Raw genomic sequence first — 5,185 nt, forward strand, 5'->3', positions numbered from 1 at the left:
TAAAACAGAGGTAAACATCTTTCTGGTGTTCTCGGCTTTCAGCCAATATCCATCAGACATCAGCAATGATATACCTTGTTCCACGTAATCTAGACATTGGCTATCAAAGCCGGGGGGGTGGCTATAAAGGCACTGGGAGTCCTGGTGTGGTGCTGTGGGTTCATGCACTGGACTGCAAAGTCTGTCTGAACTGCAAAGTCAGCAGTTCAAGCTCACCAGGCACTCCTCAGAAATCCTGTACAGGGTTGCTATGGGTCAGAACCAACTTGACAGCACTTAACAACAACATAAAGGCACTGAATCGTAGCTTACACGCTTTCATGAGTGTGCTAAGTTTCAGGAGTGGGGGATACGGTAGAATCCCCACAGAATTGTTTTCCTATTCTCCAGATAGATTTATTGAAAGGGTTTAGCGGGTGATACTGATAGGATTTTATGATTCAATTGTGAGTAACTGGTAGCAGGATTCATTGTGATTGTCACAACTGTAACTGTAGAAGATGTATAACTAAAATGGGGGAACAGATAATATTTCATTTCAGGACCGGACGATCCCAGGATCATCAAGAAGGAAGAGCAGGAGTGGAGGGTGAGATCCTACCTAGTAAAGCTGCGACAGCAGAGATGATGGCAGAGGGGGTGGCGTGGAGAGACAGAGCAGCTGCGGGCTCTAGGCCCAGGGACTGAGGAAGTCTGTGTGCCTGCAGGCAGGAGGCTGGCTTGTAGAATACGCCCTTCAGACATTTCAATGAATATATATTTTTTGTTTTGTATGTGTACATCAAATATTTTTGCTTTGTTCATTTGTGAAACATAAGATGCAAAAGGGAAGTCACAGGGAGGAAGCAGGATAAATGTTGTTGCAGGGAGGGGAGTGTAATCATTGAGATGAAACAAAACGCATGATTGGTTGAATGTAAAGCTGATGATCTTGTCTGTTAACCTTTACTCGATTCACAATAAAAAGTTTAATAATAATAACATTCTATGATGGTTACAGGGCAGGACGAGGGATAATTACTCACAGGCTAGAGGGTATTCAGGAGCTCTGGTAGCGTAACGGTTATGAATCCGGCTGTGAACCGCAAAGTCAGCAGTTCGAAACTACCAGCTGTTCCATGGGAGAAAGATGAGGCTTTCTGCTTCCTTAAAGATTTACAGCCTTGGAAACTCTGTACAGGGTCGTTATGAGTCAGAACCGACTCCATGGCACACAGCCACCACCAGAGGGTATTCACCAATTGGCATGGATGACAGAGCAGGCAGTAAACAACATGAGATGGAGGTTATCAGAGAAAAGATGAGGTAGTGGGAGGCTCAGGGAGGGATGCAAGAGTTAAAAGCGAACATGAGGTAAAGTACTGTTAACTGTTGGTACATGGAGGGGATTGCAATCATGTAGTTAAGCAAAGTGTATGATGTGTTGAATATAAAACGGATCCTCTGCTCTGTAAACCTTCACTCAATTCACAGTAAATAGTTGGGGGGAAAAGTACGTTGTTGTTAAGTGTCCTTGAGTGTCCTTGAGTCAGTTCTGACTCATAAGGACCCTGTATAGCATGTCTGAGGCTGTTAATCACAGCAGGAGCAGAAAACAATATTAACAAAAAATAATAATAGTAAAGAAATCAATGGTGGACTCATCAAGTTTATTTATTCTTTCCTTAATCTTCTCTCCGCAATGGAAAAGGTAAAGGAAACAATAAATTAAATGTTTTTTATTTTTAAAGTTTTTATTGTGAATTAAGAGAAAGTTTACAGGGCAGATCATTAGTTCTACATTCAACAAATCATACACTTTGTTTCATTACAATGCTTATAATCTCCTCCATGTACCATCAGTTAACAGTATTTCTCCATATTTATTTTAGCTCTCTCTTTTTGTAAACACTCAGGCATATATAATAATTTACACCACTAAAGGGCATATTCTGCAAGCCTGCCTCCTGGCCGCCAGCTCTCAGTCCCTCTCTTTCCATGAATCTAGAGTCCTCAGCTGCTCCCTCTCTCCATGTCTCTGCCTCTGTCTCTGGTGTCGCTGCTTCTCCGGATAGTGTCCTGCATTCCGCTTGTACTCTTCTCCCTTGATGGTCCTAGGGTCCTCTGTTTCTAGATTATAAGATGAACTATTCTCCCCATTTTTATTACAAAACTTCTACCTTTACAATAGTGACAGTTGCAATTAGTCATGATAACAATTACTCACTATTGAATCATAAGAATCTTATTCCCATCTCTTTTTAGTAGACCCATCTAGACAAGATGAAAACTATTCTGTGGGGACTCTATCTTCCCTCACACACTCTTAAACTAAACTCCCTCTTGAAACCTTGTAAGCCAGTCACTTTGAGCCTTTCTCACCCCCTCATTTTAGGTAGCCAGTGTCTAAGTTGCCTGTCCCTATCTACCCTCTGTACAGAGGGGATAGCATTGGTCCTTGATGTGAAGACTCCTTTCCTCTATGTTGGTATTTTGAGCTACTACCTCCATGAGTATAAGTCAAGTTCATCAAATTGTAGCAATTTACCCTCATTTTCTTTCTTTCTTTTTTTTTATCTTCCTCTAGTCAAGTTCTGATTATCAAGCCATCGAGCCTAGGTCAAATGGGTGCTATCTACAAATTTGGGTGTTCTTGTGTGTCTCCCCTCACTTCATATCAGCGGGATGCTTCACTCTCAGATCTAGCCCTCTGTGGCTATGTCCTTGTCCATGGGCTCAGGTGTCCCCAGGTCTCACTACACTTTGAACCAACCAGCCCTTCCTCTTCTCTCTCTCATCTCCAGGTCAACAAGAATCTAAGGAACATAGTTGAACTCAGCCCATTTCTTCGTTGCTGCCACAAGAAATTAATCTTTTTTTAAAAGTCCAAGATCCAGTTGTATAACCATTGAGGAAACTGAATTTGTCATTTTAAAACTTCCACAAAGAAATCTCCAGGCCCAAGTGGTTTCATTGAATAAGTCTTCCAAATATTTAATGAATTAACACCAATTTCACGCGATCTCATCCAGAAAATTAAAGAGCCAGAGAACACTTCCTAATTCGTTTTATGAAGCTTGTATTACCCTGATACCAAAACCAGATAAAGACAGTTAAAAAATGAATAGAGACGGAAGCATCCTTAACAAAATATAAAGAAAGAGAGTTCAGTGATGCATAAAAGAATTATTCGTCATGATCGAGTGAGGTTTATCCCAGAGATAAAAGGCTGGTTTAATATTGTATTTAATAATCAATCAACATAATCCACTATATTTAACAGGCTAGGTTAGGCAGTATAATGGCCCCCAAAAGATACCCAAAGAGGTTTTGCGATTGTGGATTGGACTGAAGGTGTGGTCCTGGTATGGTGCTGTGGGTTAATGTTCTACACTGTATGGTGCTGTGGGTTAATGTTCTACACTGTATAGGTGGGCAGTTCAAGCTCACCAGCTGCTCTTTGGAAACCCTATACAGGGTCGCCATGGGTTGGAACCGACTTGACTGTTATTTAACAACAACAATCAGCCATCCTTAAAATATAGTGTATCTTGGATTATTCAGGGTAATCACGAAAATAAACACACACACACACGGACCCCCCACCCCAAATCCCTTGTGACTCTGCATGTTACAGAGTAATACTGCTCCATAGATTTTTCTTGGCTTTGTTGTTATTGTTGTTGTTAAGTGCCAATGAGTTGGTTGCAACCCATAGCGACCCTGTATAGGGTTTCCAAGGAGAAGCTGGTGAGCTTGAACCACTGGTCTTGCAGTTCAAACGACTTTGCAGTCTGACACATTAGACCACAGCGCCATACCTATGTTGTTAGGTACCATGGAGTCGGTTCTGACTCATAGCAACCCTGTACAGGGTTTCTGAGGCTCTAAATCTTTATGGGAGCAGAAAGCCTTATCTTTCTCCTGCGGAACAGCTGGTAGTTTCGAACTGCTGACCTTGAGATTAGCAGCCTGATTCGTAACCACTACGCTACTAGAGCTCTTTATGTTGTTATTAAGTGATTTATAGCATCTGGGCTTTCCAAGGAGCAGCTGGTAGGTTTGAACTGCTAACCCTGTGGTTAGCAGTCCTGTGCTTATCTTACAGCGCCACACCAGAACTTCTTGGTTCTAGTCTTTACAAAAGCAGAGCCCCAAGCCTTTCTGCTGTCGTATCACTGGATAGGTTTGAACTACCAACTTTGATGTTAGTTGTTATTAGGTGCCATTCTAGTCCCTTCTGTTTCATAGAGACCTGTGCCCAACAGAGCAAGACACTGCCCATTCCTGAGCGATCCTGTGTGAACGCATTGTTGCTCCCACAATCCACCTCTCAGACTTCCTGTTTGTCAATGAGCTCCTACTTTACCAGCATGATGTCTTTCTCCAGGGACTGGTTCAAAGTACACGAGGCAGAGTCTAGCCATCCTCACTTATTTTTAAAACACAAGGAAACTTTTCTTTTCAATTTTCCTCTAGAAATTTGCAGTCATTTTTATACTATGGGTTATTTTCTTGTTTTCTCTCTCTTTATTTCATTATAGCCACTCAGTGGCTCGAGCCACTGGGACAATCCTGGCTTCCAAGGAGCATTCTGGCTGTACTTCTCCTAAGACAGATTTATTTGTTCTTCTAGCTGTCCGTGGTATAAATATTCTTCACTAACATCATAATTCAAATGCATCAACTCTTCTTAGGTCTTCTTTAATATCTAGCTTTCACATGCACATGAGACAAAAGAAAACACCATGGTCAAGGGCAAAAGGGACCATCCAGGGACCTGTGTAGTCACAAATATCCTTCAAAGTGGGAGCGGGAGTCAGAATAAGGGAGACTGGAGAATGAGAAAGAGTGAAGTGATGTGAGGAAGGGCTCCTTGGTCACTGCTTAGAAGAGGAAAGACGGGACCAAGACCCTAGGAAAGCAGGCAGCCTCTAAAAGCTAGAAAAAGAAAGGAACAGAGACTCACCTCAGCGCCAGAAAGGAACACAGCCTGCCAACACCTTGGCTTTAGCTCAGTGAGACTTCTAGCCTGCAGAGCTTTAAGCTACACAATTTGTGGTCATTTGGTAAGAGAACTGTGAGAAATGAACACTCACACTGAAGAAGAGAACTCTCACAATCATATCTATTCATGAAAACAAAACCTTTGACACAAGGGGAACGGAGAATCCAACTCAAAACCAGTACAAGGCAGATTCTTACA

Source organism: Chrysochloris asiatica, unplaced genomic scaffold, assembly GCF_000296735.1.
Source record: "Chrysochloris asiatica unplaced genomic scaffold, ChrAsi1.0 scaffold00125, whole genome shotgun sequence".
Taxonomy (NCBI): domain Eukaryota; kingdom Metazoa; phylum Chordata; class Mammalia; order Afrosoricida; family Chrysochloridae; genus Chrysochloris; species Chrysochloris asiatica.